Source organism: Tenebrio molitor, chromosome 2 (genome assembly GCF_963966145.1).
Source record: "Tenebrio molitor chromosome 2, icTenMoli1.1, whole genome shotgun sequence".
Classification (NCBI taxonomy): domain Eukaryota; kingdom Metazoa; phylum Arthropoda; class Insecta; order Coleoptera; family Tenebrionidae; genus Tenebrio; species Tenebrio molitor.
This window is the reverse complement of record NC_091047.1, coordinates 30,577,487-30,599,635: the sequence shown is the minus strand read 5'-3', so window position 1 is coordinate 30,599,635 and position 22,149 is coordinate 30,577,487. Positions and strand designations below refer to the sequence as shown.

At 35.0% G+C, this 22,149-nt stretch overlaps 1 protein-coding gene and 2 long non-coding RNA genes across 6 annotated transcripts in view; 2 read left to right on the top strand and 1 right to left on the bottom strand.

Moving 5' to 3' along the window:
* The window catches only part of Dgk (diacyl glycerol kinase 1), a 166,574-nt gene that overhangs the window by 66,140 nt on the left and 78,285 nt on the right, over positions 1–22,149 (bottom strand). The window lies entirely within an intron of this gene.
* LOC138124579 (uncharacterized) overlaps positions 1–22,149 on the top strand; it is a 67,736-nt gene that overhangs the window by 36,775 nt on the left and 8,812 nt on the right. The gene's annotated exons all lie outside the window — the stretch shown is intronic.
* Positions 1,041–21,403, top strand: LOC138124941 (uncharacterized). Its single transcript, XR_011157311.1, has 2 exons — positions 1,041–1,201; positions 21,172–21,403. It is a non-coding gene; the product is annotated as an uncharacterized lncRNA (long non-coding RNA).

The window sequence follows — 22,149 nt, the reverse complement described above, 5'->3', positions numbered from 1 at the left end:
GTACAGTGCGTTCACAATAGAGTCTTCAACGCCTCTTTGAGAATAAATTTAAATGAACGCACGACACTAGGAATCGACGAGGTGCGTCAGAAGTTTCCGGAACTATAGATACGCCTGTTGTAGACAAAAACATCCGGGCACATCGGGGTTCTCGAAGGGTACTAGATACAGGTGTATCTAAAATGCGTGTGTTAATTTTAACCAGTCGAAGAACTCGCCAATTTATGAAACTTTTCTCTATAACATTTTTACGGAAAAGCACTTCAAATTGATTTAAAATTTGGAATAAATTAGGCATCAAAGTGTATCCCCGCCTATCGGTGAGGGCGAAAATTATCTGTTGTGATAGAAACGGAGCCTTGTCAAAAAAGTTACATTGTTATAGAAAAAATTAAATAATTGAATTAAAATTCTAATGGTTACAAAATAATGGAGACCAGTTAATCACACAAAACGACTCGTTTGGTAAAAATTGGGGGGCAAAAAATCTTGGGTAACTTTTGCGAATTTTGCAAAATGTTGTTCAGAAAAGTTTCATAAGTTGGCAAGTTCTTCCACTGGTTAAAATGAACACACTAATTTCAGATACACCCTGTATAGATATAAAAGGAGACAGCGTGTCGCGCACAGTCATGAAGAAGGTGGTGGAAATTTCAACACCATTTATAATAAAATACCATAAATTACTTAGTGTTTCATTCCCTAATCTAACAAGACTTAGTGAGGTTATGTTTACCTTTGACGTATGTTGACACCAATTCAGGGTTTGTCAGTTGCTAAAATACATGATATTATGAAGTACGTACACTTGATTTCAAAAAAATAGCGTACCTACACCTAATATTTCCCCATGTAATGTTAGCTATGTTTCCATGGTTACATTAAAGTGACAAAAGCCCGAATCATCACTAAACTAGAAGGAAGGTAGCGTGTGAAATTCATGTTGTCTAGAAACAGTTTATAGCGGACCATTTACACTAGGAAAATATTACAAAAATCGCTCTCAGCACTTGTACGCTATTTTTTTGAAATCAAGTGTACGTCCTCGATTCGCATTTTTTTTCCATAGCACTCCCTTTATCAGTTTTATCACCCGTGACAACAGATAATCGGTTGCTCATTATTCGTCAGAAGTGGCGCTAGATAGATAGATCTTAGTGAACGAAGAGAGTAAAGAAAAACTCAGTTGAAAATGAGAGAGGTAATTTTAATCAATAATTCCTGTAGCGTAATATTATTCGTTATAAATAAAGCTTGTAATGTTTCCATCAGTTTTCTGCAAATCGGTTGAACCCACCATAAGAAAAAACACACAACACTTAAATAATTTAAAAGCATGCGATATTATATCGCCCGAGTATGATATGATATCCCACGGCCTCTTCGTTCAATATGTAAAAATGTAAATTTTTGCTACTAGTTACGTGTGTGAAACACATAGATCACTTTTTTATGGTGTTGCAGGATTATTTTTTGTAGCTTTAACGTTTGTTTTGATCCCCTTTTGAGCCAAAAATTTAAAGAAATATGTAACAACACAATCATGTAGTGCATTTTAAAAGTATACATTTGGTTCTTTGCTATTAATCGGCTATATGTTTTCTTTTACAATTTTCGATCTAGAAATAAATATACTTTCTGACTAAAAAGGAAAACAATTTCGGTTAAGGGTGCAGTAACGCAGAAAAATTCGGAATGACGTGCCACAGGCAGGGCCAACATACCGCAGAAAAATATGTTGATTCCGTTTCGATGGCGGTCGTAAAATTTGCGAAAAGCTTGTTCGGTATTTGCGGCAAGGTATATCGACAGAGAATATGTAAATAAACAGTGACGCAGGGAAAGACGTAAGCCGAAACGTCTGTGAAATTCGTCCGCCATCCGCGGCTTAACTCTCTGTTAAATTTATGCGAGAAAAGTTCGAGCAGTAATTATCTGGAAAATTTCGCAAAAAAAATGTTTACGTTCGAGCTGATTTCACGAAAGAAAAATAAATTCGTTATCCTCCATGATTTGCTCAATTTAATTACAAAAGAATTTCATTAAAACAAACAGGAGACATTTTTAATCTTCATTTGGGACGGACGAATGATGTATCGTCAGGTGCAGTAATATCAATTTTTCAGCTGTCACATCTATCGATTCTCGTTACATTTCTCTCCCGGTTTCTGGTAGCGACCCTCTTATCCTCGAGTTATTTCTCCCGAGTTCGGCTTTCTGCCACAAAATGTTCAATTTAGGTATATATTTAATTCTTTATTTCTCATCTCAGCGAACAAAACAAAAGGATATTTTTATTGCGTTTCTCAAACACGGACGCTTCATTTTTCTGTTTTTCGTCGTGCTCATCTCGGTGCAATCTCTAAATACGTTTCACATTTTGTTCGAATTAGAATTCTTGCAAGGACTGCTTCAAGGGATTGAGAATAGTATGATTGAGGGACTTAAAATGTAGCCGCTTTCGCATACTCTGTCCAACTTGGAAAACTGTCAATGGAACGCGAATACAATTGTAAAATTAGAAAGGCAAAACCTAATTAGATGCAACTAGAATAGATAAGTTACCACCAACTAACTTGAACTTTCCTTTTAACCTCCGCAATACAAATACGAGTTTAATGCAGGTGCACTTTCTGCGGCTTGCATTATTCATACTTGGGGTATTAACAGATTCTGACGTTTGTTTGTTGCTTCTGGTGAATATCTTATTAGGAGCAGATTACACAGATGTGGTATACTTATAATTGAAAATGAAAGTTCCAATTTCAAGTGTGAATCTCATTTTATGAGAATACGCATAATCAGTTGAGGGTTTGTTTTTCCGGATGCTGTAAACGGAGCACTCAGGACATATACGTAGGTACAGCAAGTACCTACCTACATTATTACAATCCGTTCTACTTCAATCGAAGCAAAGACCTTGAATCTGTAACAGACTTAAGAGACGATTAGTATTCTACGTCCACTGATAGAATGCCGTTTTTTAAATATCCTTAGATAACAAAATCCCCAAACCACAACATCAAAATATTAACAAAGTATCAGAGATTGTGTTGGTAATATCTTGAAACATTCGCGCCACTGATTCTTATTGGTTGTTATGAAATCCACACGAAAAATAAATTATGACATTTCAAAATTGAAACTGTCAGTGCTGTCAAGTAGTTTAAGCATTTAGATTTGCGGTTTTTCATCTTAGGAGCTTTGTTTTGCGTTTCTCTGGATTTAAAAGTTATTAATTTTAATCGTGTTGCTGTGTTGATCTGTTCCCTTGCGATTTTTTGTTGATTTTTTTGAATTTGTTAAGTGAGTGCGTGCCTCAAGAATCTAGCATAATGAACACTTTAAGTGACAAACATCGAAAATGATACAGAGGTAATTTTTGTTCATGTATTAAATAATCTCTTGTTTGTGTTTAGCCATTTCCGAAAAAAGCTGGATATTTTAATTTAATTTAAATGTATTGTGGGTTGCATTTTTAATTCCGTCGGGCACATTATCACTCGTGAAATACCCTGTAGGTATTAATAAAACCTAATATATTACTCCTACTAGTATACTGAAGTTTTCTTTCGTCTTTCCTAAGTGCAAACATGCAGAATAGTAAAACATTACTTGTAAACCTACTCTTTCCTAGAGTGAACATTTTTAGTGACATTTATGTCAAGCAATCTATGAATGGACAGAGTTTACCTAACTAGTAACCGTTGATAATTTTTTCGGAAAATCGTTTGGTGGTTGCTCGCGCTGAACAAAAGTTAAGTCGTAGATTGATAGATGCAGAAAAACTGTCATTAGAGTGTAGAATGGAGTCTTAAATAGTCTTAATAGAATGTGATTGTTTTATGAACAGCATCGTTGATTTAATATAAATCACGGTCGTCGTACTTAACAAAAATTTAATCTTGGAAAAGTTAAGTCAATTCGGGGTTCGAATCGCATCGAAACTCCATTCCAATCTCATACTTAATTTCCGGCAGCAGGAAAATAGAACATATCTAATTTTTCCGCCTATTTTAATGCCTACATGAAAAATGGGAAGAAAAAGATTTGAGTTATGTTGGCTGACATCAACGGCGGCTCGTTAAAATGATCTAGATGATCTAAATGATCTAGATTGGATTGAAAGAACAAGTCGATAAAAATGTCAAATTGCAGCACGGTAGGTGCCAACGTGAATCTACTTGTTTCATCTGCACAATATGAGCTGGTGCTTAACAAAAAATGAAAATAACATTGGATGTGGAACAGATCTCTGAAATACTCTATCTAATTAATTTCAACTAATTGAATCTTCTCCAAATATAAGCGTGAATTCATTTCTTAATAATTGCACCCATTATTATAATACTCGTAGTATGTTTAATACTCGTACCTAGTACGTTATGCAACGAGCATTTAATGATGGCTATTAAGACACGAGTATGAGAATTACGGCACGAGCTGTACGCGAGTGTCGTAATGAATACGAGTGTCTTAATAGCCCTTAAATGTGAGATTTTTGGTGTTTACTAACGGTGATCGAACGAATATAAGGAACGAAAACGGGATTGAAAACGCGAATAATACGCCATTAATGTCAGAAGTGACAGTTAATAATAATTTAAAATTGGCCATCTGCTTCAAAAAGGCAGCACAATAATATTTTTTTTAGAATTTGCGTCTCTATTATTGTATTCAATTTGGAGTCGTTTATGGCTATCTATTAAAGCACTCGTGGTTTAATAGATCTCTAAGAAATGTTTTATCAATAATTTCAGTGTATTATTGTCATTTACCCCAAAAAACTTAAACAATATTAATGTTCAAAGTCTACTTTTTAACATCTGTTGCAGATGTAGTTGCATCCGTTACCTTGAATTACCAATTAAAAAATTAAAACAAGGGTGCAAATTCTAAAAAATAACATAAAAAACTCGTTTTATAAGGGCACTCGTCCCATAGAAAACTCCCCTACGGCTCGTTTTCTACACTTGGGACTCGTGCGCCAAATCAACCCTTATAAAATTTCTGTGGTATCTTTTAAAAATTAACAAAGTAATCAGTGCATTCAACTAAATCATTAACGGTCCACTTTATCTATTACTGATTCATTTAACATTTTATTTAATGCGGAACTTTCACTTTCGAAGCTTATTTCTCAAGTGCTCATGTAGCAGTTTCATCTGATTAACTGCTAACTCTCGTGCACCTTAATATAAGCCGAAATTAGTCCCAACACGACATAAAGTTAAGTTAAATCCTTGTTAAAAATAAGTGTAGAGTTGTCAGCGTTATGTGAATGTATTAAACCATCTCCGCGTTCTCCTCTATTTCAGCGAAACTTTTGTTGATTTTTTAGGTTGTACGTTACGGTTAAACTAATCGAACAATAATACCTTACAGTGAAACGTTTGAGGTGGAGATTTGAACGTTAAGTTAAGTTAATAATAGGACACAAAATTAAAATATTTAGGCTCTGTTAGATATTTTTTAACGAGATCGCGTAATTTTGTTTCTCGGTTGTAGTAAAGCTTGCACGAGTATTCGGAAGCGCGTAGATCCGAGCTCCTTTGAATTCTGTGAAAACTAACCCCAAGCAGGAAGCGAAAGAAGGATTGTTTTGGTTCGGTAAAGCTTTCGCACAAAGCGTAAGCGACTGTGTCATACAACGATCTATTATTTAGTCGGTAAATTCGTAAAATATGCAAGACAGCCAAAGCCGATGGATGCCACCGCCTAGGGTAACAAATCCATATTTAATTAAAAGTTTTCCCGAATCATTCTCATGCAAAGAGGAACTGTCTGTATCTCTTCAACTTTGGCATCCACTCTAGTCTGTCGGTTTCTATGCCAAACACACAAACTGACTAACCTTAAATTTACAGATAACTTGAAAACTTTGCAAATGACCGACGCTCTGTCCTAAATATGGCAACTCAAACATGTCCCACTACCACGACGGGTTTATTATTTTTTCTGCTTTTATCGCACAAGTTTTCGAGTCTCTCGCCGAGGACGGTGAAACTAAGATAAACGAGTTAATAATTGCCGCTTTCCTCATAATTTATTGTCCTCTTAATTTGCCACAAAAGCAACATTTTCTGTTCGCCCTAATACACAACTCGTACAAATTGAAATTAACTGCTTTTTTAAAAAGGGACTTTTGGAAGAGTTGCAGAGTTGAAAAGTCAGAACAGGTATGAAAAATGATGAACAAAAAAAATTCATACTTTGCTGGACGAGATTACTCTTTTTGAATCCTGTGGTTATCAATTTTATTTTGTCCTGTGAAACGTGTTGTTTGATTTTATTTTATTAAACTGTATTCTGATGCAGGACAGCTTGTAGCAATGTGTTTATTTACGATGAGATCCTTTTTGAATGTTTGATGCTATTTAGGGGTTCGGGATCGGGTTTTCCGCAGAAGTCGGTTTTAAGAATTCGGTCGATGCGGAGAGGTCCGGGAGGTGTTTGCGGTTTCATGAAATAGGGTTAATGCGGCTTTAGTATGTTAATATTGTATTTTCACCGAGTGAAAATGTGCACGTAATCTTCTACGAATTACAAAAATTGATTTAGAAATGTACAAGGGCGATTATCATTCTATTGTTCTCGAGGTAGACAAAAGGTCAAGTGTCTGTGTCTGTGTAAACATCTATACTTCTTCATTGATCACTACAAAACTGTGAGATCCTTGTCAAACATTATCAATTTTTTCTTTCTTTGGGAGTTTTCATTGGCTTTAATTATAGTTTCAAATTATTTCTCCACGATTGTATTAAAGAATGAATGCATTCTTGTTGGATATTCAATGAAAGAATGATATCAATTCCACGCCCTGTGTTAGAATACTGAAATCCACGGCTGTCGGCCAATCACATCCCTCGTATTTTCATTCTACAACGGCAGATCGCCAATCGGATGCGTTTGTAAATACTAAGTCGCGCATCGCGTACCAACTGTTAAACAAGGCACGATTTTAATTGGCAAATATTAAAAATCAAATTAAATTCAATTTTCAAAGATTGTTTTTTTTTCTTGGTTCAGTCGTGAAGAAAGTATACTCTTCAACTCGTGTATAATGGCTATGATACGCTCATCGAAGGATGTACTGTTATTATCTTTATTATGTGTTAAATGTGTATCTGTCAATCGATCGACGGATGTATAAATAAACATTTGTATTCATTTGCTGCATTTTTCTCCTCGTTTATATGAATTTCCCACTCTGCGCGTGCTTCATACGTGTCAAGTGACAAGTTAACCTAAAATGTCATTTTTGTTGCTTATGCTGAACTAAAAATTCAATCCGCCTTTAATTTGTAAGTCACTTACGCGATAATATAAAAACTACAGTGCGTAACACTTTACAGCAATTACAACACAATAAACTATTACGAGTACTTTTCCTACTACCAGTGGCGGCTCGTCAGGGGTGGCAGGGTGGGCAGTGCCCACCCAAAACCAAATGACATATTTTTTTTAAATTTATGTATTTTAATTTTTAAATTTACCAATTATTTAATTGATGATTTGTTATTAGAAAGTAAATGTTTTTATAGGTACATCAAAACATTTCCAAGGCGAATTTTTGTCAGGGTAGACATTTCTTCCCTGAGAGGTGTTCGTTGAAATATGAAAGCTCTACGAGTATTATGGCTAACCGTGCGAAACTGCGAAAGAAAGAGACCGAAGTAGAAACGTTTGTTTAAGATTGAGTAATTAAGGCAAGACATGTCTGCCCTGAGTGAAAAGCATTCATTTGTACACATTTTATTTAATTTCTCCCAACCTGTTCAATTGATTTATTCCAAATTTTGTGTAATAATATTTAGGGCTAAGATACATTGAAATAACTAGTAATTGTGAGAAATTATTCACTTAATTTTAAATAAAAAAAATATTAAAATAATTTTTCTTTGACCAAGATTTAATTATTGCAAAACGCTGGCGTTATTCTTAAAAATATAAAAAAAAGTTATAAAAGAAAGTTGAATATCAGAGAAAAATCTTCAAAAACCTCCGCGACAGCATATGTCTAAAATAAACCATAAAGCTATTAAAACAATAATAAATAAATTCATTCGTATAATACTCGTAGCAGGCCAGACATGTTTCCCCTGTAACTTCGTCAAGAATCGGTACCTAATCGGTAACGTCCGCACAACTTAGTCGTTGGCAAGATCGTTGGTTTTCGTGTGGTAGTTCGTCAATTCGCCTCGAAGAATTTGCGAGAATTAGTAAGAAATAACGGTGATTTGGTTAATTATTTAATGACAAACGCGTTTAATAAATTATCGTACGATGACAAAGTTTTTATTAAACAATTAGACAGGCGAACCCCTTCATTAAATTCATTCTAATCGTAAATTTAATTCATCGTGTCATTGGCTGACGGGTAGTGAAATCAAAAGTAATTTTTTTGCTGGCCCTGTCTTTTGTTCAACAATTCCAAATTAAAAAGCCCATCGTGTACGACAGGAGTCGATAAGACGTTGCATCAATCGGTCGAAAAACACGGGAAATCTAAAGATCATACGTACGCGGCCTTAAAATTAAAATTATTTGGAAAGCAAAACATAGAAAATTCTTTGGAAAAGTAATCGGGAAATTAAAACGTCTCATCGATATGACAATTTTTTTGGGTACCCAAGAATTGAGCTTTCCGAGGTCACAATAAAAAAGAAGACTCGTCAAATCGCGGTAATTATAGGGAACTCTCGGAATTCTTGTCTTCTTATGATTCAACACAATAGATCAATTTCGACTAAATAATCTCAGTCAAATTTCGATAGAAAAAGAATTAATAAAATCATTGCGTAAAACGGATACATTTTTTGACCAGGTAATTGATTATTTCTCCGATCGATTTAATTTATAATTACTTATTTATAAAAAAATGCAACATCATTTTTTGTTTATTTAGAATTTATTGTATTTACTTTATTGAGAATTTATTTTTTGTTTTATGTTTATGGAAAATTTGTTATTTTTGTTGACTATATATTAACACTCTCATCACTTCCATAATAACAAATAACACTTCCTATTCCTAATTCCTTTCCCGGCAAGAGATTTTCTGAACCTTCCCGTAGGTTCTTGCTGGACACTGCAATTAGCAGTGACTAACACAGAAATTCCTTTCCAGCAATTACAACAAACATAATAAAAAATGTAATAATAACATTAAAATGTCTGCCCACCCAGCCAAAAATGTTACGAGCCGCCACTGCCTACTACGTATCTAGAAAGTTTCGTCTACTGTCCTAGCAACACACTTGTAATCGAAAGTGAAACCTATCTTGCGTGTGGTTGCTAGCTACGAAAGTAAAATACTTACGCGACTAGAAGATTCCTTACGGGACAGGGGAGAACTTATTTTATTTTGTGACAATTTCGATTGAGGTACCCAAATCATCAAATGGAAAACAGCAACACATTTTATAATAATATGTAGTTTAATTAGTCCAATTGAATACAACAAAGGAAAATTAATCTACTTATTCACATTTATTGTGATTTGTGAGTTCTTGGAAAGTTAGGTTATATCGCTCACCCGACTTGACAGTCAAGAATGAGCCTAACGTAATTCCAGCGGCTCTTTCAATTCCATCACATTCCATATTTTGCGGGAAGGCTTATTGCATAAATACCAATAACCACAAACTACCAAACTAACATTATTAGGGATTACACGCACTTACACAATTCACGCCGTTTGAAGACGAAAAAATAAAATGTTTGTAAAAGCTGTTGCTATGGTTTTTGCTTCCAAGATCCAAGGACGGTCGCGATACGCCACCATTTTGGCTAATCTTTATAAAATGTTGGTGCTTCGTAGTAGGAAAAATTTAATACAATACACGATGCGTAAGTTTCTTCTTTAACCTCGGAGGTTTCACGGCCCTTTGCTGCCGCCTCGGGTCTTGAACTACCTCCTTGCCAAAAAAAGTTCACTTACGCATTTGGTAATGTAAATAACTATTGTTCGGTTGACAACTCACTTACGATTTTATGTTGTTACACTTGACTCTTAAATTCAAATATGATATTCAAACGTCAAAATAAATCAAATTGTCATTATCTTACTTAGAATCTTAAGCTAGAAAGCGAATAAACAGACAACTAAATTTGTCTCAATCATTAAAAGTCACCCGGTAGTATTAATGTTATACACAATATTCAAAATCACGAAGTTGTTACATTTGTGAATATCTCGTAGAATAAATTGAACATAATTATTAGTCCAGTCAATAGAGACATAAAAATGGCTCTACCTTGCAAAAGGTACAGAAAAGTTTATACTTGGCAGGTATCTTCTATTAGGCATATTATTAATATTGCCGAGTTTGTTAATGTTGTTGAGTTTGCGACCTTGGGGGGTTGCCGCTCGCCCTGCCATACTGGAGAATAGGGGTGCAAAATCACATTTCTACGATTATTTCATTATCCGTGCGAGATACGTCTATCTAAGTTATTATAAAAAATGTAGAGCGTACAATTCTCGACATTTTTTGTTCTTTATGTTTTTTTTGTCAGATCAATAGTTTCGTAGTTACAGCGTGTAGAATTCGAGAATTTCTATTATTTTTGTACTTTTTATTCTTTTCCACACCACCACAGAGGTAGAGTAATAGGGTGCATTTTTTGTTTACGTAGTGTCCCCGGTGGACATAGTCTACGATGCAGTAGAAATTTACTGTTTTACTCTTTTTGATCTCTTTGTAACGTAGACGGATCCAAATGATCTGGATCGATCGGTTTAGATGAGCTGAATTCATCAGAGTTTATGAATTCGAGAATTCCTCTTGAGAATTTTCCTCTTGTTCCTCAGGGTCATCATCATCATCATCAGAATCATTTGGCGTTTACCTGTTTCATTAGTATACACGTTGGAGTCCGACATTCCCGTAGACGGACAAACAATGAATGCTCAATTTCTACAGGCTGTAACTACGAAAATATTGATCTGACAAAAAAACGTAAACAACAAAAATTGTGGAGAATTGTATGTTCTACATTTTTCGTAATAAGTTAGATATACGTATCTCGCACGGATAATGAAATAATCACAGACGTTCCAGAATCTGAAGATCAAGACGAACAAATACCTGAAATCAATGAATTTCTATTCTCAAGAGGAATTCCCGAATTCATAAACTCTGATGAATTCAGCTTCTCTATACCATTCGATCCTGATCATTAGGGTCCGTCTACGCTACAAAGAGAACAAAAAGAGTAAAACAGTAAACTTCTACTGCATCCTGGACTGTGCCCACTGGGCACACCACATCAAAAAAAAAAACGCACCCTATTGCTCCACCTCTGTGGTGGAGTGGAAAAGAATAAAAAATACAAAAATAAAAGAAATTCTCGATTTCTACACGCTGTAACTACGAAACTATTGATCTGACAAAAAAATATAAAGAACAAAAAATGTAGAGAATTGCATGCTCTACATTTTCTATAATAACTTAGATAGAGGTATCTCGCATGGATAATGAAATAATCGCAAAAATGTGATTTTGCACCCTTATTCTCCAGTATGGCGGGGCGAGCGGCAACCCCCCAAGGTCGCAAACTCAACAACATTAATAATATGCCTGATAGAAGATACCTGCCAAGTATAAACTTTTCTGTACCTTTTGCAAGGTAAAACTCCCTATTGATTGGACTATATGATCATTCCAATGAAACCGAATTTTTTAAAGGAAACAAATTGAAAATTTTACTTATATTATTTCTTTGTTCAGTTGCAAGCTTTAACTGTTTCATAATTTAAAACAGATTGATTAAATAATGTACTGTCCGATTAGCTGTGTCGTTAATAGTGGAGTAACGTTAGGTTTTTATTTCGGAACCGGTAGCAAGAGCTCGGATTTGAACGAAATTTTTTTAATGTGTTATAAATAAAACATATTAAAACCTTTATATGTTAAAAATTGCCGCTCATTATTTGTTTCATTAATTTATTGTTTATTTATAAGAACTGAAATTTTCCAGTTAGAAATCGTTATTTTCGCAAGAAAAATACTAGAGAACAATATAGAATGACTTTGGGAAGAGTATATTGTTATATTGAAACTTGTTTGGAATTAATTGTATGTGGAAAAAGAAGAACAATAGGCAGATGTTCGGTAGCCCGGTGTTGACCGGCTCAGATAGAAACACGTTCAGTTTGTCTTCTAGAGTCGCATAGTTAGCATTTTTTGAAGAAAATATGTAATAATTTTTAATGGTTTTTGACAAAAAAGTGTTTAGTAATACCATGCGATCGAAAATTTAAAAAAATCCAGAGGTCCGTGAGTAATACGCTTCAGTTGGCAACACGTAAAAATGTAATTCAAATGTCATCAGATGTCATTACAATGGAGAACTGTCATTATTAATTACTGACTATTAAAATTGCTATTGCAATATGTTCACTTCAGAGCAAAACATTTTCATTGTGCAGTGTTACTTCAGAAACGACGAATCGTCCTATTCAACACCTCTAGTTTTCGAGGAATTTCAACAAAAGTTTCCGGACTTTCAAGGCACTTACAGTGGAGAGTAAAGAAAACCAGACATAATTTTTGACGTAACAGTCATAAGTGTGAAACCGCCCTTCCTACATTTAAACTTATGTAGACTGATTGTGACAGTTTAGTTAATAACTGTGCTACAATCGTGTCAAAAATAAATTACTCTCTAGGATTTAGGGATATTCGATACTAGGTTGCCATAAATTTGGTTAGGTTGGGGGCTATGTGGTTTCTGGTGGCAGACAAAAGATATCTCAAAAATGTAAGGCTGTGGCTAATTTCTTGTCACAGTTGCAAATTAATGACTAATGCCTCGCTAAGTGATAGATGATTTTTCGTTTCACAATCAATTTTGGTGTCTGTCGGCATATTTAATTGAACTTAATCCCTCAATTCATAGTAACCAACCTTAGGCATTCAAAATTACTTCTGAAAATTCTAGTTACACAACATGAAAAACGTTATTTCTCTAAAAGTTCGAAATATAGGGAGTAATTTATTTTTGACAAGGTAGTAGGTACGTTGTCATAAACTGTCACATTGACAATAAAGAATGGATTATATTGAATTTTTGAAAATTTCACAATTTTGATGTCCGTTTTTTTTACTCCCAACTATACCAACAACTTGTCTTGATTATTTTGTTTTTCCATTCCTGAAAAACAACGTGTTCAAAAATAGGCCACTGTAATTGCCCACCATCAACAATTTTAGATGAAAATGACATAGAAGAGGATGAAACCGGGGAAAATATTTAATTTTTATAATACACTCTTAATAAATTTTTACTTTCAGCATCTCTTGTATATTTTTTACCAATAGCCGTCACAATGATCGTTTGAAGAGTTCTACTCACTTTGAATTTTAAGTAATTCATTGTCTTAGAATTTTTTTTTGGTATCATGTTGTATTGGTAGGTGCTATTTAAGTTATTCTTTGCCAAAGAATATCCGACAAACAAAACATTAAACACAGGAAATAAGATTTTAATGAAAAATGATAAAAGCTATTTTTTAGAAAAAAAATATGTTATAAAAAATTGTCAAAATTTGAACAGTATTTTGAATTAGTATCTCGTATTGTCAAATTAAAAATTTTAACACGTAAAACAATCGACAAAAACACAACATGGAAGTAGCGCAGATTTTCAATAATTTATTTAAACAAAACAATTCGGTTGCCATGGTGACCATAGCACTCCCGATCTTTGAAAATATCCCAATTTAACTATTATAAAAAAAAATAAGCACAAATATAATTTCAAGATTATTTATTAAAGAAATCATAATGAGTTGCTTTTTGTGCTGGTGAGTGTATTTCCCACTATGAGCGTCAATTTTTAACCTATAAAGGTTTTAGTATTTTGTATTCATGACATAAAAAAAAAATAAATTATTACAATCGGAACTCTTGCTACCGGTTCCGAAATAACGCCGTATTTTTGTCTATCGTTACTCCACTATAACTGCGAAATCTCGACCACACAACCTTATATTTTTTCCCGTGCCGAACTCGGCGATTTATCACGAAAATTGTTTAAACCGAGGATAACGCCGGTTTCATTAGCCACTTAATGTGAAAAAATCGGCCTGTTTCATGTAGGCGTTCGTGAAAACAAATTGTCGAAAAAAGAGATTTATCTCCTTTAATATGTTTTGTTCGGTTATAGTCGAAATCCGACACAATGGTGGCGTGCAACGATAGAATCGTGAACGTTCAACACCGAAATGAACGACAACAAACGTCTTCGAGTTTTGTAAAACGACAAAGGGGCTCATCGCCTCTTTAATATCTTTCGCCGAACTAATGAAGCGGAAACGTTCAGTTAAGAGAGATGCGGTACCTAAGTTTATTTCGCATCGAAAACTTTCGGTGCTCTTTTGTTCGATAAAAACGAAAAAAAAAAAAAATCACCGGAGCGTCGATGACACAATTTATTGTCGTTCGATCTCGTGTGATATTTTTTAATTAAATTTTTGACAGTTCGTCCGATTAAACTCGAGGGAATTTTATAGTGGGACACCATGAATAAATGGAATGTAACGGATAATTCAGTCGCGATCGGTTTATTTCGGTCCACGTGGTCCTACAGCGTTCAGTTCAAGTTCATTATGTGAAAGTAATATGATTTTGGTTTCATCGGAGCCGACCGATCAACTCAATTCGATTACTAATCTCGACTGGTTAACTTTAATTCAGAGGAAAAATAATTTTTCCAAATTAAATTTAATCATCGCTGAAACGACATTGCCTTTCATTCGATGCTTACCGTGAAAGAAAGGCAAAATGAACATTTCGTTGTATAGAACTGTGACAAGACAATAACAATTAAGTAAAACTGGAATGAACGCTGTCAAACAACGAATGTAAATAATTTGTATTTTTGTGTTGAAAATTAGAAAAATACTGGAAGACACTTCTTGTAAATAACTGGAAGGAGTGTCAACAAGTTCGAAGTTGAAAGAGATAAATAACAGACAAATATGTTGAAATGTGCAACATCTCGTCGTTGTCTTACAATTATTTACATTTATTTCTTTATGAACAAATTGAAACCAAGGAAAATATTATCAAATAGGGCGTTCGGTGATTGGTTAGTACGGCTAGCCCCCTACTAAGGTGGAGCAGACGTAATTCACATACTCCACACATTACCTACTCAATGTCGCTTGTTGATCAATATAGTGAAGATAAGAACGTGGGAGTTTTCTTATCTCACACGTTCGATTCATTTATTGCTTCTAAACATCGCAAACGGAAAACGGTGGAGTTGTTATGTTTCGTTGGTAGCATACTCATTAAGTTTTTTGTTTCCTTAAATCTAGTAAAATCTTAAGCACAGGTTAACGGAATAGCTTCGATATTAGTTCGAAATCAGCTCCTGAAGGAACATTTTTCTCGTTCTTTCCCTACAATAACAAACACTGATGCCGTTCCAGACGAATTTTATTAAAGTCGGTTGGTTGTATTCCGGCGCCTCCACCATATTGCATATCGAGTCTGCGAGTTCCACTTATAAATTTTGAAAAGTAGCACTAAAACATAGTAATAAGAGCATCGAACGTTATTTATGTGCCGGATCGGGTTGCAGACGCCACCGGAAGGGTTCAAAGCTGAGATGAATGCAGTGGGAGAGGTACTGAATCGTAAAAACTATAAATCGGTTAGTTCCTGTAACGAGTCGATTTCATGGCCTCCCGTCCATCCTTTAAGCAGTCTTCCGGCTTAATGAACTGTTAAATGCACTCAACGCCAAATTAAATCGGACCGTCGTTCCCGTTTTCGCTTTGCCGAATGGTGTGGCGGCGTCGGAGTGCGTCATCATTGCGCATAAAGTCGGTTAGTACCCTAATTACAACGTTCGAAAAATAAACGAAACCCTGTTTCTAAAACACTCAACGAAATTTGTATATTTTGATATCGTTGAGAGCGTCAAATAATTCGCGGATTTATAACTCGTCTCGCCGCGGCTAATTAATAATACCATTGGTAATTAAACGTGTTGCGATGGTCGACTAAAAACGTCGACGGTTTATTTTCTCGGAGGAAAATAGAAGGTTGTACACAAGTTATTCTATTCCCAGACGGTTTCGTTTACTTGAATTTCAGAAAACACTTGCAATATTTTATGGCGGGTTTACATCTGGTCTCGGGTGTATTTTTACGCGGCGACAATGGAGCGAAAATATACACGGAGGTGATGGTCGACTGCATCTTATTAAATTCTCAAGAGTTATTGCCACCGCTCTTTATTATTTCACTTTATATCGACAACACTTGGACTTGAATTACTAACGCATTTGATTTTACATAGCAACTGGATTTCTTAAAATACGAATATGTTCTCCTACAAAATATTTTTTTCTTCAAACGTCAGTAAAAGATAGTATAGTGCTGGATTGATAATGCTAAAGTGTCACTTCATTGCCATGACATCTGACGAGCTGACGAGCAGCAGATAAAGTTATTATCTACGCTGACTAACGGCAGATAAAGTAAACTAGCTAAATCATTTGAAATTCCTAACTCAAATTTTCACAAATTCGTCCCTGAATCTTGAAAAAAGTAAAAACTCATATCTTACTTTTGTTCAGCAGCTAAGGTTAATCAAGAACTTATTTTGCTTGAATGTCAAGCGTGATAAGAACTTAATTTAATAATTTTAAAGTGATACATAACAACGGAACAACTCCAATAGAAAATTTTAACTTTTCTCAATATAGTATATTGGGATATAAGATTAGTAAGTGCATTATAACATAATCGAGAAATAGCTTGAACTTTCGAGATTCTGTTATGGCACTTACTAACCGTATGTCCACAACGTTTTTCGCACAATCGCTTATACGAAAAAAAAATGGCTTCGAAGTAATTTTTTTGACAGGAATATTTTGTAGACATTAATGTCATTAATGTCATTAATGAGTAATGACTTACCTCAGTAGGTATCGGTATCGTTATTTACTTACACTACTTACAGCATTAGGATTGTTAAGTTCAACTTTCAGATTGTGTCAACAACAATTGTAAGTAGCTAAACAACACGATTGCGCGAAAAAATTGTTTTCATTTTGAGTGCTCTCACTTCATTGGATATCATTCAAGTCGAAAATGTTTCGAAAACTAAGAAAATTCACGGCTGAGGCAAACAGAGCACATATTTATTAGGGGTATTTAAGTTTGACATTGTACATTTCCCTTGCACACAGGTACAGCAAAATAATTTGTAATATCGTGTAATATTCTCTGATTAAATTTTATAACAACGAAAAGTACCATATACGAGGGAAGTTAAATAGCGCGCCCAAATAATAACGCATGCGCGTAGGCGGCACTTACCAGGTGATTCCCGGCATGTGACTGTTAAACTGTAGAGAGCGTCCGGAAAGTTGGGTAGTAGTGTCAGACAGGGGAGACGAAATAGGAATGCAAGTGTGGAACGGCGAATTACATATTATTAATTTTTTACAAGGTAAGGCGTAAAACCATCGGAAATATGCAGAAGAGTAAAATCACAGTATGGAGAAGAAACACTGTTGGGTATAGGCACTTATAAATGAAGACCTTTTAAAGAGTGACAATGAGTGAAGAACGGATCGCAGACTTGAAGTATGAAATTATGGTTATGTTTTTTGGGATATAGGGGGTGTTTTGCACTTAGATTTCATCATAGAACGACGAAGAGTGACGTAGAGTAGTATTCAAGTCTCCTCGAGGGCTCAGTGAAAACAGCCAATCATGACAAGAGGACAAAAGTCCAGAATTTCGTGCGTTTTCTGCAGGACAATACTTGGTCGCATACTGGTGCCCTCACGATGGTGGAATATTCTCCCCTATCCTCTCTACAGTCCGACTCTCGACTTATCAGATTTTCATTTATTGGGACACTTAAAGGGATATTAGAAAGAAAAAAAGTTTATTAGCAATGAGAAAATTACGGAATGTCAAAATATTTTTTTACGGGAATCAAGAAGCTATCGGACCGATGGCGCCAATGCATTGCACTGAAAAGAACCACACTGAAAAATGATCGATGACTTCCATTCACTTTTCGGTATTCATCAAATTCTAACTTAAATTTGAACGCTCCCCTTATTTAATATTTCATAATAGCTACCGACAATTAACTCTTTTCAAAGTGGTCTCCTCTCTCAATGATACAAAGTTTTAAATGTGTTGGAAAATTATTTATCACTCGCCTGAATCGTTTTAACAATATTTTGTCCCTTTCCCCCCAAAAAGATATTTATAATAATCTAGAATTTTGATTGAATTCAAAGCTGTGCTCTTCAAAATTAACCATAAGTGTGGAGGTCAACATGCACATTAAAGTCGACAACTTGTAACGACACTCCTGAATTTCTTAGGTTCTCTGAACTGAAACATACTCTGGTTGATAGCACCACCGAAATGCTATTGAGGTCAAGGAAATAATACCTCTTCCTGTTGCCAGACAAAATTTTACCACGAATGGTATTCGGAGGACTATTTCATGAATAAAACATAACAATTTAGACAAATTTTTGACTGTTTATTTGGTTGGTATATTAAATCTGTTGCTATGCCAAAAATTTTGCCATTTAAAAACCCTCTAGCTTCGCGATTTCATTGGATTATACAGTCTGGCAAAATTTTGATTAGATTAATTTTTTCAGTTGAAATTTAGTATTCATTGTTTCAATGCAATGAAAATAAATTAAAATACCCACTTTTCCTGGTATGCAATTGAAACTCATCAGGTTCAACGAATTTCTGTTAATAACATACCTACTGCAAATAATAGTAGATTACATACCGATGTGGAAAGTGTTTTATTCCTGTCGAGAGCTAAGATAGTTTACCAAGGCGTAGCCGAGGTGAACTAATGTTTGAGACAGGAAGGAAACACCTTCTCACCGAGGTTTGTACACTATTTTATTCGGAATCATTACATTTTTAGCAAATAAACAATTAATTTGATGCAATTTCATTTCTACCGTTTTTCGACAATTCGTGTACGCCACTGGAAAAACGTCATAACAGGGCGGAAAGTGGCCTATTACTGACCAAGAGAGGGAAGTAAAGATAAAAAGGAATGGTTAACTTTCCGCCCTCGTATAAAGTTAGGAATGTGCATATTACAATACGATTCCGAATAAAATTTTATGTGATTTTAATCGGCTTTAAAGAACTTTAGGAGAGATGAAAATATGGAATATTCCATTTTAAAAGAAGCACAGCTCAGATTTCATTCGTTAGATAATTAAAATATCACATTTATATGATTACGTATTTAAGAGTTGCTTTTTATTAATGGTAATAATTTGTCCGTCCATCTTAAAGTGAAAACCATTCGTCCATATTATTTATGTATCGTACCTCCCACGAATAAGGAAGAGCAACTTGCTCCCCATAAATAAAATGAAATAATAAAATGACATAAACACGAGTGCAGAACGTCGGGTTGCCGGGTCAGAACTCTACAGGTATCTCTGCGGTGGTTATTGCCTTGAGGGATTTTTATAGGTAGGAAGAACGTCGTGCGATTATAGCTTTCCTCCACGTAAAAGTTTCCGAAACGGGAGGGACAGACGTCGCGATCTTTATGAAATCTTGACAACAGTCGACGGAAAAAATCCACAACAAAGGCACCCGACAATACATCTAATTGTTTTCGTGGCGTTAACGACCCCGCCACAATAAAAATTGGGTCGGAACGATTTCCTTCAGGAGCGTGGGCGATATTGTTCGCCAAAGACAAAAACAAGCCGCAATAAAAGAGAGCGTCGTTCGAATGTGCCGAAATAAAAATATAAATTCGCCCGTCGGTTCTGGTTCCGTCTTAATATCTAACGTGTCAGACGGGAGAAAGGACGACATTTTTGTTTTAATCAGCAGGAAACGTTGATTGGACGAGACCGAAAGACATTTGTGGCGGACAAGTTTTCCCCCGGCTTAAACTTTAACTTCGTTAACCTGTTAAAAAGCCAACTGACTAGTTGGTAATCTGGTGGATTGGACGACGTGATAATCAGAAAAACGGAAACTTTATTTATTTTCAGTCTGAAAAGTTCTGCAACGCTAAGGCCCCAAAAGTTTAACGTTTCGATAGACACATGATCGACGGTAATGCCGAAAATTAACTTTTATTTATAAATTTAAGACGTCGTTCGGCGACGAAACCGGTTAAATATTTATTTGAAGGCATCGTCGGATTGCGTGTGGTGAAGGTAAGTTACCCAAATTGATTGATTTCATTCAGTAAATCAATTTTATTGTCGGTGGAGTAAATAAAAATGGAAAAGTTTACGCGTCACGTCGGTGCACAATGCGTACAGTTGTTGGCACAATAATTCGGACGGTTGAAAAGTGTACCGACGTGGCGTGTCGTTCACGACTCAATTAGATCTGTACACAAAGCATAATGTAACCAGTCATAAATGAATAATAAAAATAGCATTAAGTTATCTGTCAACAGACTGTTATTCCGACTCGATGGAACACAATGTTATGTTGTAGCGTTACAATGCTTTTATGAAAGCATTGTTGCTTTAGTTGTTCCATTAAAGTTTTCGTGTTCGTACATGTGAAATATTAATATTTTTGCTTAATGAAATTTGTTTTGCTAAAATTCAACAATGAAGTTTATCGCTGTTAATTCTCGTACGATCACAGAATATTTATACTTATCGCACATTTATGTGTATTACGTTTAACAGAACAAGCGAGATTTGGTGACAGTCATATCGCCCCGGCTCCGTGTTTCAAAGTAGACAAGTTACGTATTGTAGGTATCATTCGAAAGGTTTCATCTTGAAGTTTTTTTTTTGGGGGGGGGGGGGAATTTCAAGGCTTACGGTTCGGAATTTTTATCAGACCAAGGCTTAAGTTTAAAATTGAAAAAGTCAAATCAAATATCTAAGAATTGACACTTTTTTTTTATTTTAAGGCTAAGTACCATAAACAGTTAATGCCCATTCAAATTGAAATATTTAGTTTCTTCTTTTTTAATTGCTTGTCCCATATATGTCATCAAGGGAACGTGAACGTCGTGTAAGGCACAGGAGGAGGTTGGTTCTAGCAAATCGTTCTCAATCGTTTTCAATCTCATTAGCATTAATTTGTTGTTATTCACACTTGGAGCTCTTGACAACACATGTTAACATTGTGATACTCGTCATTTTAGCTAAGAGCAGTCAACGACTGAAGACTTCTGGAACTTTTGTCACGATGGAAAAGTAGGTATCTGGACTACAGCTCTTACCACTCAGCATTAGTAATGGTCAACTGGAAAACTTGGATTAATCGACAATAACCTATCTTAAACATACATAGTTAGCTGTAACTAACACAAATGTATTGTGAAATACTCTGTATGACTTAAAACGTTTCCGTTCATTACACATAATTGTTTGAACTTTTTTCAAGTTTCTTTTCGGTTTATGCTGTTGATATTGTATCGGGCCTTCAAATAAATATATATTTAGAGTAGACGTAGGCGACATTCTAATTCTGTTAACACTGTAAAGTAATTTTTGTAGGTAACCAATTATTCTCCAGAGTTACACAGGTTACATAGTAAGCTCTTTCCCAATTTCATATTGTCATATTCCGTGGAGGAGGAATAGGGAGAATCCACTACAAAAATTAAAAATATTTTCTAACCTAATTTTATTTCGTTAAAATGTCACACGTTTCTTGTGTCATTTTCTACGCTGGAAAAATGTTGCAAACAATTCAATTTCCATAGGTTGCTCTAAATATAAATTGATTTGAACGCCCTTTATAATTAGATGTGTTTTTTTTCTTTTGATGTTTTCATCGCCTTCTCAAATTATGTTTCATTTTGCTAATAAACTTGACTATTTTTGGATAAAATTTAAATAGGTAACGTAAATTTACTCAAATACAAAACAATTTTCAAATTTTCATCTCAGATAGGTAGTAGAAAATTTATGTGGGTGGAACATGAATGATTTCAGATTTTTAAAAATGTGTAGTGTAGTCCTCGCATACTAGTTGCGTCCCGCGGTCAAACCTATATTAGCTGCGTACCGGTTGACCATTTTCCTACCTACAGATTAAAATAAATTAATCCCCATTTTACCCACTTCTGCACCCTACAGTGGGACTACGGTGTTTAATGATAAGGGGGATTGGTTGA